Raw genomic sequence first — 20,000 nt, 5'->3', positions numbered from 1 at the left:
GCTTAGCACTCAGCAGAGGCACATACCCTCAGAGGAGGAGATGCAGTACGACACAGAATGTGCAAGGCTGACATTCTGAATCACAAGTAGACCTCATTTTGCCACCTGAGTGGAACCAAGCAACGTGAAATAAATTGTCTTGCTCAAGGACACAACACACCACCGGGTATCGAACACAGGATCGTGTCCCAAATATGCTAACCATTATGACATACGCCTTCGTACGCGCGCGCACACATACTCACATATAAATATTATCTCTCTCGCTCAATCTATCTATCTATCTATATAAATAATCAAAACAAGCAACAAGGATATCCAAAGTTAATGCAGTACGATCGTTTCATGCGACTCCATTTATTTAAGCAATGTGAAAATTACATCAAATGTAAAATGCAGAGCAATCCTCAGTTGCACAAAGATATAGAAATTTACTGTAAATTTCTACAGTAAATATCAGTAAATTTATAGTAAATTTCTACATCTTTGTGCAGCCGAGGATTACTCTGCATTTTACATTTGACGTAATGTTCACATTGCTTAAATAAATGGAGTCGTATGAAACGATCGTACAGCATTAAGTTTGGATATCCTTATTGCTTATTTTGATTTTAATCACCTTATTTTGGAATTGTATAGATAATAGGACAAGTAAACACAGAGAAAGGATCCTTCATCAGTTGTCGGTTATCTATCTACTCCTCATTTCGAGCATTCAAAGACAATAGAAGTCTTCGGAGACAGTTGCTCCCATAAATTCTAAAATCAAATTTAGGATTTATAGAGGGTCAAAGTTGGGAACAAAAACAGGGCAGTGGAGGAAAGCGAACGAAAAAAAGGAAGCGAACGAAAACTAACATGGAGGGTTGTTAGACCAGAACGAGAGGAAAATAGTGAACGCTAGGAGAAATATTTTCGTTGAAAAGAGAAAAGAGAGAAGAGAGAGAAAGACAACGTCTAGCCCTTTGAAGTCCGTGCAGGAAAAGATGGTCACGTGAGGAAAAGAAAGATGACAGCAACGAGAGAGGGAAGTAATATGTCTTCAAGAGCACACAGTTAAGTGTTTTGATTATATGTTCGTATATATGTGTGTGTCTGTTTGAGTGAGTGTCTGAGTTTGTGTGTGTGGAGACACGAATGTGTATGCCTTTGCATGCGTGTGTGCCCATGTACGTATTCGTTATTGTTCTTCGGACACCGAGGGAGAGTGAGGTTGGCAATTTGATTGGTCGGTTTTTATTCTTCTCTCTTACGTGTTGCGTGCCATGGGTGATTGTTGCCGGGAGACGTTAACAAAAAAGAAAATCAACTATCGCTGAAAGTATGTTTAAGCATGTGTAATAAGCACTTTTAACACCTGCTGCAAGAGGAGATCTGTTCAAAAAGGCTAAGTCCGCAGTAGGACTGACTAATCACACTTGTGCTGCTCATCTTTCAAAGAAAATCCAAGCGATGATATAGCTCGAAATTGAATTGCAACCATCAAAACAAATGTTGATATCTTGAATATATTTAGTATATGTGTTTCTTGCAGTTATGTTAGATAACCTTTACATAATAATTTCTTCAGTCAATATTTCAAATATAAATGGTAAGCAAACATTTGATCTGTGTACACAGTTGCGTGGCTGGTCTTCGAGAATAGCCTTAAGAGAGGAATGAATATAGACATGTCCAGTGATTGTAGACAACAAAATAAGCTGGGCCTCTCAAATGAACAGCAAAGTTGACGCTGCCCGCAGAATGTTTTCTTGGATTCTCAGAACTTTCCAGTCGAAAGATATCCACATCAATATCCTCCACTTCTCTACTTTTGCCCGATTCCACCTTGAATACTGTTGTCCACTGTGGTCTCCCTACACGAAACAAGCAGACCCCATAAAGTTCAAGAAGTCTTTGGACAAGTTCCTTAAAAAAATCCCGTATAAATTTGTTACATTTGGTTATGTCTCCATAAACAATAACTCTCTCCTCGAGTGGGCCATGTTGTCCGATTCCTGATTTGAATGACTTTGCCAGGTGGTGCTATTAAAGTAGACATGGCCTGGGCCAATACTGGCCAAAACCTACCAAAGTATCAAAGTTTGTATATTTCTGTGCATGCATGTGTGTGTGTGTGTGTGTGTGTGTGTGTGTGTGTGTGTGTGTGTGTGTGTGTGTGTGTGTGTGTGTGTGTGTGTGTGTGTGTGTGTGTGTGTGTGTGTGTGTGTGTGTGTGTGTGTGTGTGTGTGTGTGTGTGTGTGTGTGTGTGTGTGTGTGTGTGTGTGTGTGTGTGTGTGTGTGTGTGTGTGTGTGTGTGTGTGTGTGTGTGTGTGTGTGTGTGTGTGTGTGTGTGTGTGTGTGTGTGTGTGTGTGTGTGTGTGTGTGTGTGTGTGTGTGTGTGTGTGTGTGTGTGTGTGTGTGTGTGTGTGTGTGTGTGTGTGTGTGTGTGTGTGTGTGTGTGTGTGTGTGTGTGTGTGTGTGTGTGTGTGTGTGTGTGTGTGTGTGTGTGTGTGTGTGTGTGTGTGTGTGTGTGTGTGTGTGTGTGTGTGTGTGTGTGTGTGTGTGTGTGTGTGTGTGTGTGTGTGTGTGTGTGTGTGTGTGTGTGTGTGTGTGTGTGTGTGTGTGTGTGTGTGTGTGTGTGTGTGTGTGTGTGTGTGTGTGTGTGTGTGTGTGTGTGTGTGTGTGTGTGCACGCACTGTTATAACTACAAAACCAAAACTTAGTATGTAGAATGCGTTTACGAAGCACGTTTGGAGTTGTACCTCAGTCAACATTTCGAAAAATGAAGGTAAACAAAAAAATTGTTATAATTGCAGATAATCGCAGGAACTTCGGCAGAAAGAAAGGAGGAATCAAAAGAAATAAAGAGACAAGGATATCTTGGTGGAGATAGGGTGAGGGTTAGGGTGTGAATTGAGATATAAGAGGAAATGGAAGGGGGGGACATAAGTGATTAATCAGGCAATAAACCGCCATCGCAGAGAATAACAAGAGAAAGAAAGTGAATGGAAAGAAAGAAAGAAAGGAAGGAAGGAAATATGGAAAATAATAAGGAAAGAAGGACAAAGACAGATAAAAGAAAATCGGTGCCAGACGGTAGATGAAAGAGGGGCAGTAGAGCGCCAAATATGAGATCAAGTTAATGATAAGGTTAAAGAACAGAAAAGTTAAGTAGATCCAAGCATTTCTGTTGGACCATAACATCGTTGACAATAGTTGAAGTACCACTGGCTGGCTGCCATATGTCAACAGAAATATAAACACATACAACTATAGATCCGCACACATCCACACCCGCATTAACAAATGTGTGTGTGTGTGTGTATAAACAGCTACGTTACTCAGACAACTTTTCAGAAATCACAGCAAAATCAAATGCGTCGACCAAGTTCTTCAAATTAATGAGAGCAACGTTTCACAGGTTGGATGTAGACTCTACAAAGTACGCTGAACTCTGTTCTTGATGTTCCATGTAACCGCATACAAAATGGCTGATCTCAACTAAGACGTGAGGAGGATTTTCGAATATCAACAATTAAGTGATGAATTCGTCGATATGTTTCCTGACAAACATTAGAATGACGCTGACATCCACAAGATGTTAACATTTCTTTTAGTCGTGCAATAATTAAATCACATAAGTCTGAATAGTTCCATCAGATCACACTAGATTTAGGTTTTCTTAATCCAGATCCAGGAGATATCTACTAAATACAAGTCAACTGCTTCGAAATTCTAATTTTCGTTGACAGATAAATTTAAAGATGTTCTCATAGCTGTTAGTGTACTTGGTTGTGGAAAATCTGGAGTTTTCAGAATTTAGAAACTGACATACTCGTAACCAACAAATCCAGTCTGTAAGAGGAACAATGTGGATATATAAGACTTTCTGAAATTCAAGATATAACTCAATACTTTAATTATCATTTAAATTTTCAGTACAGAATTTTGTTTCTTTGATACGAAATAATTATTTATTTGAAGAATTGAGACAAATTAAATATACGCACAAACATGTACACACCCATGTACAAATGAAACCATAAAAGATAAAAAAAAAAGCAAAACATTTCAGGAAGATAACGATGGAGAGAGAGTGAGAGAAAGGGTGGGAGAAGAATGAGAGGCTACAAAAGGAAAAAAAGTAGAGAAAGAAAAACTATACAAAGGAAATATAAAAGTAGATTAGTGATAATGGAAGAAATATAAAGCGTGGAGGAGGAGGAGGAGGAAGAAGTATGTTTGAGATATGGTGGGGGTGAGGAAAATCTAATTTAGAGGCTGTCATATTTCACCTTGTTGTTACTTAATTTTCCATTTCTTCACGGTCCTTTTAAGGAGAAATATAGTCGAGTGAATCAGTCAACTCGGGACGGTTTCGAAAATAAATGAATTGAATAATGACCAATTAATGAACGAAATATCAGCTTTGCCACTTTATCAGTCAACAGTTTTAATATCCAGAGACTTGAGCCGTGCTGTATCACTGGACGATATTGTATAGTTGGTGGAATCTAAAAACAATCTACAAGAGGTGACTCGCTACTTGAATGAAGTTGCGAATACAACTGGATAAGGATTGACCCGACAGAAGACAAAGGCCACGGAGATTGCTCAAGGTACAAAATACCTCTCTTTTAAAGTTGAAAATCAGCATAATGTCGAAAATGTGGATTGACTGAGAATGAAAAAGACACTGAAACCGATGTCAAAGGTAAATTTTCCATTAGCGAAACTGCTACATATAATTGACAAAATTGAAGATTTGCCTCTACAGAACGATTTAAAATATATTTGAGGTTATTTGAAACATGTAAAAATATACGGAATATACTACTATTGCTACTCGCAATATTTTGAATGTGCCGTGTGTATAGGATAATGATAATCAAGTGAGCTGTTGTTGGTTGGTAAACTGTCTTTGGAACTTGGGGAACTTGTGAATTGTCCAGTCTATTTCAATGAAAATATTTACAACAGGTCACATTGAATTCGTAGTTTTAAGTAGAAACATTTCGGTAACAATGCAGCAAGGATCAGTTATTTTGGTAGCTTGCTGCACATTTCAAATTCTTTTGTTGCTTAGAGGCTGGAGTTGCTAGACATACTGGCCTTAGGGAAAAGAGATGAATTTTGCTCCAAATGGCTTCAGATTGACCAACACTACCTTCTAGGTACAACAGCATAAATAATCAAATACTATAGATACGCCTTCAACACGATCAGATCTTGGAGCGTAGAGTGATTAAAGTAAATACTCTAAAAGTTATCAGTTTAGATTGAACAGCCTCCCCATCTCTTCCCTGTTACTGGAGTTCTTGTTTTCCGCTCATGTATCTGTCAATATTGCTTGGTTAAGATGGTTGTAAATTTTATCAATGTTTATCTCTTCCTCGCTCTGTCAGTCCCTTCTGTCTGTATATCTATCAGTCACCAGCTCCCCCCTCTCTCTCTATATATATATGTGTGTGTGTTTATGTCTCCTTCTACAAGTCGCCTTGCCTGGATCAAAAGGTACACGTTCCTCTCTCTCCTAATATGTCCGTCTGTCAGTCTGTCTGTTACTTAGTCCACCTTTGTTTAGATGCCTTTTCGTCTCTATCATTCTGTTTATCACTATTTATTTATCTGCACACACACACACACACACACACACACACACACACACACACACACACACACACTTCTTTATACTCTTCCATGTTGTTCATTTTGCACTTGTCTATCTAGTTTTCGATATATATGTCTGCCGTTTACTCTGTAAACATTTCTGTATCTTCTCTGAATGTCAGCCTAAACTGCTTCTCCATCTCTCTCTCCCTATCTCTCCTCCTCTCTCTTTCTCATCTGTATATACGTAAGCGTGTGCGCGCACTCAAGCGCGCGCGCGCGTCTAAGAGGTGTTCTTGTTACAAGAGACAGATAGACAACAGACAGACAGACAAACGGAAAAGCTTGTTTCTGGCTGTTTTATTTTCCATATGATGACAAAAATGTCAAAGTGCAAAAGAAAGATTTCAGAAAAATCTTCTTTCACCAGACAACTTTTATTCTTTTGATTTTTCCTTCCGAAAAAGTTTTTTTGTCTGTATCTTATTATTTCAGCTCCAATCTCCACTTCTGCCTACACCGTCACCACCACCACCACTAACAACAACTAAAGAAGGGGCTTCTACGAACGATATCGATTTGCTGGCAATGTAGCTAGATATCCCTCAAATCATACACTTTTTAAGAGAACTAATGCAGAAACACACGCAGATATAGTACACACACACACACACGTAAATGGAGAATTCTACGAGGTATAGTACAATGCAAAATACCAAAAGGAACCTCACCTCTTATATCTCACCTTTCTTCCTCCTTTAACGCCGATGTGATATAATTTCTTGGGAGAGAAATACATTTGCGGCTGAAGATAGCTTTATGTTGTCAATTATACACTGATATAAAGCTTGAAACACGTGTACCGCAGAATCCTTTGTGTTTTTGTTTTCATTTTTTGTATTTACAATTTACATATATATATATATATACATATATATATATATATATATATATATATATATAATTCTTTTTGGATGATTTTTCTGAAGGAATTTCGGCATTTTTGTATTTTGTATTTGCTGCCGATTAGGTAAACCGCAAATACGCGGTATATTTTGAAAAATTAGACATAGGAACACGAACCATGCTGCTTATTGACTCGTGCTTCATATGTTGTCTGGTAATTTCTGCTGACGATAGTCCGACCTTGTAAGATATATAATCTTTATCTTACTAAAATTGACTTGAAACCATGGTACAGAATATAGATTGGTAAAAGTTTTTATTTTTCATTTCCTTTCGAAATTATCCCTAATTTTTGTGGTATGTAGTTTTTTTGCTGCTATTTCTAGCGAGTAGATGTCCTATTATAGGCATCTCTGCATTTTAAATGAATAATACATATATATATATATATATATATGAATGGAACAAAAATTCAATAGAGGGCATTAAAACGTTCGGGACAGATAGACGACACAAAGTCGGACAAAAGAAACAACAATTAGGACAGGCAAACAAAGACGGGTCATTCGTGGCTTCTTTCCTCAGTCAAGTACCAGAAATCACGACCCTTTCGAGCAGCTACACTTCGGGCGGTTCGATCTGGTTGCCCCACAAAAAGTCTAAGCTAAGAGCATTAGACCCCTTTGTAAGAAAGCTAGCGAATATGTACAGTAACAAAGAAAATAAAAAAGGAGAACTAGGTACGCAAAAAGACAAAAAACGGAAAACATGGTACACAGTTACGAATACAAAGAACAAGAAAATAACAACAGCAGAGAATTGCTCTGCATTTTACATTTGCTGTAATTTTCACATTGCTTAAATAAATGGAGTCGCATGAAATGATCGTACTGCATTAACTTTGGATATCCTTGTTGCTTATTTTGATTATTTATATAGATAGATAGATAGATAGATAAATAGATAGATAGATAGATAGATTGAGCAGAGAGAGCCTAAACTACAACGAGCTTGTCCCACAAAGAACGTTTCTAGTTACTTTAGGGTACCTCCTTCTACATACACACACTTACACACAAACTTGCTTTCAGTTTCTGCTACTAAAACCGCTCGCAAATCTTTGGTAGGTATATTGCGAGGATGACATTCCAAAGGCTGGAGCATTTCGAACAGGAAACGATGCCTTACGCACCATATTTGCTGGACATTACCCCGTCTGATTATTATTTATTCCGCAGTCTTCAAAATTTTTGGACGGAAATGGATACGAATTCTGTAGATGAAGTGAGAACAATACTGGAGGAGTACTTTTTCGTCACGGACAAGTGAATTCTGGAAGAGGCGCCTTGCAAGTCTCCCAGATAGATTGAAGAGCATTGTAGAAATGAAGGAGAGTATATTGTAGATTAAAAAAGAACTTTCTTTATCTTAATTTTGAAAAATAAATAAATAAATAAATAAATAAATATATATATATATATATATATATATATATATATATATATATATATATGTTGCTGTATGGTAAGAGGCTTGTTTCCCAACGACATGGTTCCGGGTTCAGTCCCACTGCGCGGCACCTTGGGCATGTGTCTTCTACTATAGCCTCAGACCGACCAAAACCTTGTGAGTAGATTTGGTAGTCGGAAACTGAAAGAAGCCCGTCGTATATATGTATATATGTGTGTCTGTGTCTGTGTTTGTCCCTCCACCAGCGCTTGAAACCGATGTTGGTGTATTTACGTTCCCGTAACCTAGCGGTTCGGCAAAAGGGTTCCATAGAATAAGTCCTGTGATCGATTTCTTCGACTAAAGACGTTATTCCAGTATGGCCACAGTCACACGACTGAAACAAGTAAAAGAATAAAAGAAAAGAATATACACACTTATGTAGGTTGAAAAGACAGGAAGGTCACGGCTGGAATAGTTTCCATAGTAAGTTTGTTGATTTGGGATTTGGACAGACCATAATGCTAAGAAGAATGGCATGAAACTCGACATCCTAGAAATAACCATTTCTCCTCAGATCACTCCGTATCATAAACAATGACGCGTTAGATGATACAGTATAAAGAACATTATATCTGGAACGACAAAATGTGAATGTTTAGAAGGCTTTTAATCTTCAGGTCTGTTCAATGAGAGCTCATTGGGTGTTATGAAGGACAAACAGCGACTGGCAGCAGTGTCACAGGGCCTGCCAACGTCATGGATACAGTCTCTATCTCTTTACAATCAGCAAGACACCTCACCCACAAATCTTAGTAAAACTTATTTTTCTTGGTTGGGAGAAGTAAGTCATCTATGCTTGTTGTCTTCCAAAAATGTATATTTTCTGCTCAGATGGGACAAAATGATGGTGACCAGTGTTTGGAAGCGGATCTGTTGTTAAAGAAATACTTGCTAAAAATGTTTCTTCAGTTTTTCACGTACAACGATAACCGGATATCGTTATTTAGAAATAACACTATACATTTCTAGCTCTTATTCCTCTCCACTCCCAGCGGATAACTCTTTCACCTTTGGCCTCACACACCAAAATGATGCAACATTAGACTTTCTGTGAAGATTGAATGTTTTGTTTATAGTTAAAAAACAAACAAACTGGGTAGCACAAGTTACTGAGAACAAAAAGGAAAATGACTTCTCTCAACCAATTTCTCCTTACTTTGTTTCATTTCTTTCAAACCTTCTGAGTTCTCAGATTTAAACATTGTCACGTCCCCTTATCAACATTTTAATACGTACAGAACATGGCGGCCCTTTATCCCACTCCCTTCTACATTATATCAGCCAACGTATGAAGTAATGTGAAATAGTTTTACTTTGAAGAATAGTTTAAGCTCAAACCCATAAGAAAACCTCACGAAGAAGTGTCCAACAGCAAAACCTCCTTAGACTCTGTGCATCGGGGGGTGTACGACAAATTCATAAACTACCCTCGTGCAGGAGGTAACCATCTTCCTTTTATTAGTTGATTACCCAACACTACACACATTATATTATAATATATTATACTATACTATACTTATATTACATTAAGCATATTTAGCTTTCCAAGAAAATTGGGTTTAGATCCAATCACAAATGCGCATACGTGCACACACATACCTAACATGTAGGCATATATGTACACATGTATATTTGTACTCATATACGAATGCATGCACACATCTGCGTGTGTTTGTGTGTGTGTGTGTGTGTGTGTGCGTGTATATATATATATATATATATATATATATATATATATATATATTTACTCATACTTGCACGTCTGTCCATCAATGGTCACACTGATATACAGCAGTATCCCCCACCCCCATTTAGGAATCTGATGTTATGCGCCATTTTCTGTTACCCGTTGTTATATTAATTAGGTTTTCAAGATTCTTGTTGCGATTTCGTATATTGAAGCAGATTTTGTTGTATCTCGGTTAGGACATTAGATCAATAATAGACATTAATAATATTAGACAGACTTAGACCAGACCTAGGACAGAGAGGAGCCTGTCATCGATGAAGTGGCGAATGGTGACGAAATGACATGGACAAACCTAAATGATGATTGACCGAACGATAATCAAACAAGCGACTAGTTAATTGGTTACATAATTAACGAAGATATTAATGAAATATGAAGAAGTGAAAAAGAATCTTTGCGTGTGATTATTATTTCCATTTTCCCTTTTTCCATTTCAAAGAAAGAAAACCAAAATTCTTTTTCCAGTTTCTTCAAACCGATGTAGAATGCTATGGAAGTCGCTTATTTCGATCATTTTGAGACACGGCTTTTTCAATTAAAATAAGCGGCTGAAGACAACATTTTTGATTTTAATAAAAGTCTTCCACTGTGTAGCTTAAGAGAGTCTCCTGTGTACAGATGCGGACAAGGCTGAAGGTTTTGGGCGCAATCTTGCCTGGAGATTGTTTCAGTTGGGCTGTTCCTCTTGCAGTCGTAAGTCGTACAAGAATGATATTAACAATTGTCTGTCTGCCTCACAAAAATATACACTATCACATATACGAATCCATAAAGTGTCATTGAGTGTTCGGCCGATCTGCTGGATATAGCAGCTAAATTTCCTTCAAAATGTTACTCCAATATCTAAAAAACAAAAGACTGTGATTTATGTAGACTTGTTTAGTTTTGCATGTTTCAGTCATTAGGTTTTGGCCATGCGGGGGCACTGCCTTGAACGGTTTAGTTGAATGAATCGTCCCCAAGACTTATTCCATCAATTGTTTTTGCCGAGCCACTAAGTTACGGGAACAAACCAATATCCGTTGTCAAGCGGAGTAAGGGAACAAACACAAACATGAACACATACACACACACACGAATTCGAAACCACAAGGCTGGGAAGCAAGCTTCTTACTACAAAGCTGTTTGTGAAAGACAGGGTGTTCACCTCTGGAACGCCTTTGTTCATAAGGCTGTTCAAGTCTGACCTATGTAAAATAACTACAATGACAGTTACTATTGCCTCTTCATCACCACCATCGTCCAACCGTTATTGACATCACCACCACTATCCCCCCGTCACCATCCCCACTAGTCCCCCAATATAACTCCGCCCCTCCCCAACCCCGGGTGACCAAACCGACAACTTCCTGAGGAAAGGATGTTTGTCGAGTTATAAACAACTTCATCAAGTCAACAGCACATGTCTTTTAACAGATTGTTATTTATCTCAACCAAACCAGTTGCTTGCTCTCTCTCTATCTCTCGACCTTTGGCTATTAAAACAACAACTAGAAAATTAAAAATTAATAATAAAAACTGTATCGCATATCTGCGTAGAGGTTAACAAGGAACAACCCTTCCAACACAAAACAATTTTTAGAATTTAGCCCATCATCCTGAAAAGTGTGTGTGTATGTATGTGTGTGTGTGAGTAAATATCTTAACTCTGTAAACGGAGTTACAATGTTTAGAATATTTCTTTGAATTTCATACTTTTGGAACAAATTCAATTCATAAATTAAAATCATTTCTTCACGACGAAATGACGTCAAAGGTCGATCGATCGATCGATCTAGAGAGATGGAACATCACTTCCCCGCCTTCGTTCCATGTGAAAACACATACACACACACAAACACATACACACACACACAAACACATACACACACACACAAACACATAGGATTTATACATACACATTAGTATTTAAATCGGTAAAATATATCATGTGATCGAACAGACTATCAGATGTTATATATCGCTGTTCACAATGCGCTTTGCATCGTTTTAGCTTTCGACTGTTGCAGATATTGCGAGCGATGTGTAAATACGTAACTAAACAAATTGATAAATAACTGGATTACTGAAGAAAGAAAGTAATGTATAACAAATAGATAGCTGCTGCTGCTGCTGCTGCTGCTGCTGCTACTACTACTACTACTACTACTACTACTACAAAAAATGATAATAGATGATAGTAAATGCGAAAATGTTTACATGAAAACAAACTATATGTGATGCATCTGCAATTCTACTCTTGAACAAGTACAAGCCCTCAATTACGTGGTCTGATCAATAAATATACGGACTGTTGCCATAGTAACGAAGCTATAGCGCGCACAGTGACGCTGCTTGGCACAGATTGACCTTAAAATCTGCTGTGCATGCGCACTAACTTTTAACGTTCTAGCTCACTTCCGCTGTTTACAGCAGTGCTTGGAATGAAGGTGTGCCGTGTGTGATAGTCGCATTGGCAATACCAGAGAAAGTTGAGCAGAAAATCTGCATCAAATTTAGGCAAAAGCTTGGCAATACCTGCTCATAGGCCCACGCAAAGTTTTCAAAATGTTTTCATCGTTCTCGGCACAACCAAGGAGGTCTTGTGCAACTGAAACTCGAGCGTATTTTTGGTCAGCTGAAAGCAGTTTTGGCACAAACTTGGCAGACACACATCTCATACCCAAATCTTCAGTGATAACGGACTGAACTGAACCATAACTAATCTGCACATCAACTGATAACTTACGGATTCGACGATTGCCCCTCACAGCTGCACGCACATCTGCGATGTTTTTCTCAGTTCTGCTGGTTGTACGTCTCCCAGAACGTTCGTCAATATCGAGATGTTTTTGGCCATCTTGGAAACGTCTGAACCACTTGTCCACTCGTCTGCAGCTCATACACTCCTCTCCATACACTTTTTGTAATTTTGTGTAGGTTTCTGAGCAGGTATCGCCATGATAACTTTCTCTGTCATGGTCAATGCAACGAAAGGCGCTATACACCTTCCAAGCATCGTTATTAACAGCGGAAGTGAGCAAGTACGTTAAAACTTAGTGCGCATGCACAGCAGAGTTCAAATTCAACTTTTGCCAAGCTGCTTCAGTCTGCGCGCTTCAGCTTCGTTACTATAGCAACAGTCCGGCTACTTTCTGTTCACCCTTAAATACACGTATACAAATACCCAGGTAGTTTTATCTTCCGTCTCTGTATTTAGGTGAACCTATACACATGCATAGATTCGTCTGATTACGTATCGTCACATAAATTCTATATCAACATTTAAACTCAAGCACCTACACAAACAGAGGTGTATGATCGTTCCTAAATTAAAAGTAAGACACATACATCACTAAGCAAGAACATAACCTCAATGAGGATTCTTCTTAAGAATTTTAGGCGCAAAAATTACCCCAGTTCCGGCTTCATTGTCTCGCTTAAGTAAAGTTACAACTTCGAACTGCGGAAATAATTTCAATGTGGTTCTGAAGGAATTATTTTACCCAAATATAATCTACACGAGGCCAATAATTATGAATATATTTTGGAACTATCCAAACAACATAATAGAAAATTGGTTAAATAACATTGAAATTATTTCAGTTGTCGGTTAAGGATTATCTGAGAAGAATTTGCATGATTAGACCTGGGCGAATTACTTGATATCATCTACTATTTAAAATGGAAGTGTCAACATTAAAGCCAATACTTTTTTTTTTTTACTCAAGAAACATCGTTATTTTAAGATTGTTTAACAGGAACACTGTTAAAAACCGCAACACATTCTGCCATTCATTTCGAAACCTGAAAAGAAATACGACAGTACTTTCAGCATATGTCTGGAGCTTGAAAGATAAACAAGTAAATCTACTACGAAATCAAATGGATGACTTCCAATGATCAAATATTATAATGGTATCAAAACACCTTGTAATTTATGTGCAACGGAAGCGACTGAAATAATTTTTGCTAAGGTTCAAACTTTAATAGTAATTCCAGGCTCATTTAAGCATGAAACCTGCAAGTTTTTTTTTTAAATTTTTGTAGTGTGTCGGGCATATACACGTGAATTGGGCACAGACTAAAACATTACCAGTATTTCACTCTGACACTTTACCCAAATGAATGACACATTTTTATATTTCTATAATAATTGGATACTTTCCAAATAACTAAGTTTAACCCTTCAGCATTATACTGTCAAATGTAATACTTATTTATTCACACTGTTTTGAATTAATCATGCATTACCGTATAGCTTTGATTGTTTATTTTTAGAATAACATTGTTGGGTAGGTGTGAAAGATCAGATCTGACCATTTTGAACATAAAACACACAGAATGCTTTGACTGGATAAACGTCCGGTTTAAATAACAAAGGGTTAATGAAGTGAGGTGAAGAAACTTCAACTTGAGTCGTTTTTGTTCCTAAGTTTTCTGTATTTCGAGGATCAATATAGACCGAGTGTGTGCCTGTGTAATGTGTCTATTTTATGGTGCGACAATACACATCTGCCTCTATTTGTGTGGATGTTTCAGGCTACATGGAAATATTTCGTATTCATGATATGACCTAACTATATGAATACATTATAGCAGCATGTGTTTGCGTTAATATAGAAACGGGTGATTAGCTTCTGTATATATGCGTATATATATATATGTGTGTGTGTGTGTGTGTGTGTGTGTGTGTGTGTGTGTGTGTGTGTGTGTGTGTGTGTGTGTGTGTGCATAAATTTCTATGTTAAAGCAAGCTTACACGCCGATGTACACACACAAACACATGCACCACACGGACACACCCACCCACACACACACACGCGCGTGCGTAGTAATCACAGAGATAATGGTTATATTGTGTGACAGCAGAGTTATAACAACAGCAGCAATAACAGTAATTATATTTATAGAATGCTCTATAATGGATACATAGAATGGTAGGTTTGTATATTATGTGAGCGGGTGTGGTGTTCATAGAAGTGTGAATGGCACATATTTAGATTGCTGGGTAGATAGATAAATGGATGGATGGCAGATCTATCGATAAATAGATTACTAAAGAGGAAGATCGATTGATCGATAAAAGATCAATTGAGAGATGTGTGAGTGAAGGATTAAAGGAATTTATGAAAGAAAGACAAACTTGTTGAGATTAACCTCCTCAGAGGAGGAAAGGCAAGTCTATGGTCCTTTTTGAGGCGTCCCTGATTGGTTGGTGGAGAAGAGAAGGTTACCTTTATATCGGAGACTGGTTGCATCAGAATGGACTCTGCTAAAAGCCGAGTGGATCCACGTGACTAGGTGAGACCTAGCAATAGGTCATGTCTATCATTTAAAAGTTAAAACTGGAACCTATTTACAAGATAAGCAAAAACGAATATGCAAACACAATCCCGCACAAACAGAAACGAGAAAACAAACAACATCAGAACTAAGTACTGGGTCTCCGCCACTCCTCTCTTCCACTCCCTATGTTCATACACATGGGCTCAGGCGTTCACACAAGAAAGATGATACATATACACACCCACCCATTATCAGAACCACATATTTTACTTACTCACTCTCTTTCTCCCCTTTTCTCTCCGTCTATTCTCCTCTGTCTCTCATTCTCCCTCTTTCTCTCGGTCTCTCTCTTTCTGTTTGTCAGTCTCTCTCTCTCTCTCTCTCTCTCTCACACACACATACAAGCATACGCGAATGCAGCTGCACTTGCATACATTCACACACAAACATGTACACACATACATAAAATGCTCACACATGTATTACATTTATTTACGAAGTAATTTTCTATAGTAACAAGTATGCCCCCCACCCATATCATAGAGCACAAACACACACACACACACACACACACAAATATTAACACCTTACTACACAACAACATACATCAATAACAACTTCGCCATCGTCTCTATGTCTGATCAAATTCCGCCATTGCTAGAATAGATTCTGAAAAGGACGACATGCTTGCTTGAACTAATGAGTTCCTATCAAAAGTGTGTTTCTTTGAGTCAACTCTCTTAACTAATCAGGAAGTGATAGGCCAACTTCAAGCGTTTCATCTTCAATCCATTTAGCATTGTTCTTGCGCTAGAACACAGCTACTTCATTAACGAATAAACTGTTAGGCATCGGTGGTGGGCGTGGCGGGTGGGGCAGGTAGCTCTATGTTAAGTGAATGTGTGTGTGTGTGTGTGTGGTAGGCGTGTTGGTTTGTACGTGATGTGAGTGTTTATATCTATGTGGCATGTTTAAAGCTTTAAATGTATGCGTGAGAAGTAGGCGTGTTGGCAGGTATGCGGTAGATGTTTGTGGTATGTATATTGGTATGTAGAAGGCATATAGATGTGTGTGTGAGTGGGTGGTGGAGTGTATGGGTGCGGTATGTGTGTAATGTGTTGCTTTCATCGACAAAATGAAAGGCAGGCAACTCACGCATGCTCACACACACAAATACCACCCCACACATACACATCTATCTAACTGTCTGTACACATACATACCTCGATATATATATATATATATATATATATATATAGGTATGTATGTATACATGCATCATAAACATATGTATATATATACATACATATGTTATATATATATATATATATATATATATATATATATATATATAGGTATGTATGTATACATGCATCATAAACATATGTATATATATACATACATATGTTATATATATATATATATATATATATATATATATATATATATAGGTATGTATGTATACATGCATCATAAACATATGTATATATATACATACATATGTTATATATACATACATATGTTATATATATATATATATATATATATATATATATATATATATATATATATGTAATTTACATACACGAGCATATATAATACCTGTAAACTGATGTAAACATGAACATAACTTGGTTAATTTTTATACACACGCACTCAGCTATACACACATCCTTACACACACACACACACACACACACACACACACAACACTTGTAGTCAGTTATGTGTCTGCATGGGGAAAGTTCTCCGTCACGCAGCTTAGGCAAGGTTTATAATAATAATAATAATAATAATAATAATAACTATTATTATTATTATTATCATTATTATTTATTGTCTTTGCACAGCTTCTAATACTGGAGATGTATTATAGTGTCAGCTGTTCACTACCCGTGAACTAAGGTAACACCCTTTATTTTTCGAGCACCCTCAGGAGGATTCGAGTAGTTCCAAGCAGTGCTGTCTTCTGCAAGTGCTCCAACCTCATTGCAGCCCCTATTTGTTCTATGTGCTTCTCAGGGCTCCGACAATTATTGGTACTACTACCACCTTTTTTCTCGACCACAACTGCTTATCCTCCAAAGCTAACCTGCCATATCTATCGACTTTTCTTTCTTCCTTATCTCACACCGTGATTCAGCATCGTTTGCTTTCTTTGTCATTTAACACTATGTCTGGCTCCCTATTCTCTATCGCATGGTCGCATTCAATCATAAAATCCCATAGGATCTTTATATTATCATTTTCGATGATGCCTTCGGGATTATGTTCGTACCACTTTTTGCACTGTCAAGTCCATATTTGTTGCAAAGTGTCCAATGGACAATCCTTGCTATATTGTCATGACGTCTCTTATATTCTTTCTGGGCTAGTGGCGTACATTGACTGGTAATATGTCATACGGTTTCACCATTTTGTCTACAAATTCTGCACTTATCACTTTCTGTTGTATCCCCAAGTACTTATAGCCCGTCTCTTCTATCAGCTTCATAACCTTCCCCGACGGTATCGGTAGCCCGTCCATACATTTGATTTTGCCTATCTTCAATACTAACACATCACACTTTCTCAGTCCGAACTCCATTCTGATATCAGCACTGGAAGTATACACCGTATCAACGAGGGAACTGACTTGAGATTCATCTTTACCATAAAGTTTGAGGTCATCATTGAGTAACAAGTGGTTGACATTTTGTTAGTGGCTTTTGAATACATACCCAGCCTTTGCTTTCCTCAGAATCAGTGTTACTGATAGCATGCACAGTACAAAGATGAATGGGGACAGACAATCCCTTAGGAAGATGCCTCCCCTCATTTCTATTGTCCCTAAACTTCTTCCGTATGCTGTCAGTTCCGTCTTCCATTTCGCTATACCTTTTCCAAGCAATCGCTCAACATTCGATACAATATCAAATAGCTTCATACTCTCCATAATCCAAGAATGTGGGTTCATATCGTAGGCCTTACTATAGTCGATCCATGACATGGCTAAGTTAATTTTCCTCCTCTTGCAATCTCTAACTACAGTTTTGTGCACCAGGTGTTTAATCTTGGTACCTCTGCATTTATTATTATCATTATTGTTCTCGTCGGTTTTGCCTTTCATCCTTTCGAGGTCGATAAATTAAGGACCAGTGAAACACTGGGGTCGGTATAATCGACTAGCCCCTTCACCCAAAATTTCAGGCGTTGTGCTGATAGTAGAAGGGTTTATTATTAATCAGTGAAACACTGAGGTTGATGTAATCGACTCTTCCTCTCCCCCAAATTTCAAGCCTTGTGTCTTTAGCAGAAATTATTATTATTATTATTATTATTATTATCGTGTGCATGTGCACATGTATGCATGTGCACGGTGCAGTGAATTTAAAGGCAAGTAGCACGAGACAGGAACGTGAAAGTTGACCCGGACAAAGACAGTGGGGTTGCCCAGTGAATTAATTGGTGATACCAGTTTCAATGACGACGACAGAACAACAGCTCACCGTTGCAGACATGAGTAACATTTCCAACAGCGGCGCAAGGTGAGGGTCGTGGAGGGGCGGAGCACCAGTACTTTACTGGAATATAATTTCATGAGAACATAAAGAGACGGAGCATAGAACACAAGACACGTGTGTCCGATGCTCTAACGATTCTGCCACTCCTTTTTATCATTGGCACCTGGTCACAAATATTAGCTCGAAGTGTTCAGTTGATGGGATTATCTCTGCTAATCTTTTCTTTATGGGTTCTGGATGGATCGAGGAATTGGGCTCCAAACGGATTTTGATCTCACAACACTGCAGTGATGTAAGCGAATACCACAAAGCATTTACTTGGGGCTTTTATCGTTGCTGATAACTCCATCAAGAATCCTAATCGCATTTTCCATTTAAGTGTCATTTATCTTTCCGGAGGATAATATCTCCACATTTAAATGTCTATCTCTACCATCTGTTACATCCTCCGCTGCTACACGTGAAAGGAAATTATATTAGACTCAATCAAACATAATCAGATGGAGACTTATTAGTGCCTTTCATATACGAACATTGCATTTTGCTTTCTACGTAAATACACATACACACATGCATATACCTATATATATTTTTTATACATAATATATATATATATATATATATATATATATGGAGGTTCGCGCAAACACGCACATACACACGCACGCCCGAACACTCACACGTCTATAAATATTAGGTTGATGTGAAAGTTCAGAGGCGACTGACGTCCTTCGATAGGGTTTCTTTTTTCTTTTTTCGCAACTGTTTCCGTAAACTGATCTTGTGCTTGCAATTATTTAGTTATCCATTTTATTCTTATCTCTTTATATTTCTCATGATTCATGTTATGGTTAGCTAGATAGGTAACTGTTTATATACACATGTATGTCTCTCTCTCTCTCTCTCTAACGAACACGACACAATGAAGTAGAGAAATTTGAAAAGACAACACGAAACCGGTTTCAAAATACAATGTTTATATACCAAAAAGATTTTATAACATTTTTCTGACATAATTTAAATATATACTTTAACCATGTAACACAAGCCTTCTGTAGTTTTTTCACTCTTATTATCTTTTATATATATATATATATATATATATATATATATATATATTATATATATATATATATATTATATATATACAGGGGTTGGACAAAATAATGGAAACACCTAGCATCATAGCATCATAATTTTGAAATATCTATAAAACCGTCAAAGGCTTCTTTATTTTTATGTTTTTTTATTTATTATTAAAGTTGCTTAATGTTTTGCCAAAATTGCTGTTTCTTTTCAGATGTCATCACAAAAAGGTTATTAAAATTCTATCGGACTCTCAAAGAGGTCAAATTGCTGGTGTTCGTACGGTAAGCGCTAGCGTAATGAAAACAGCCGAAATGTTTGGTGTATCAACAAGTACTGTCTCGAAAGTAATGACAGCCTTTGAGAAAGAGGGAGAAAACTCC

The 20,000-nt window shown here is 37.6% G+C and overlaps 1 protein-coding gene across 1 annotated transcript in view; it reads right to left on the bottom strand.

Moving 5' to 3' along the window:
- The window catches only part of LOC106883309 (teneurin-m), a 572,946-nt gene that overhangs the window by 551,938 nt on the left and 1,008 nt on the right, over window positions 1-20,000 (bottom strand). The gene's annotated exons all lie outside the window — the stretch shown is intronic.

The sequence above is a fragment of the Octopus bimaculoides genome, chromosome 7 (genome assembly GCF_046866305.1).
Source record: "Octopus bimaculoides isolate indiv1 chromosome 7, ASM4686630v1, whole genome shotgun sequence".
In the NCBI taxonomy this organism is placed as follows: domain Eukaryota; kingdom Metazoa; phylum Mollusca; class Cephalopoda; order Octopoda; family Octopodidae; genus Octopus; species Octopus bimaculoides.
This window is presented reverse-complemented; position numbering and strand designations above follow the sequence as displayed.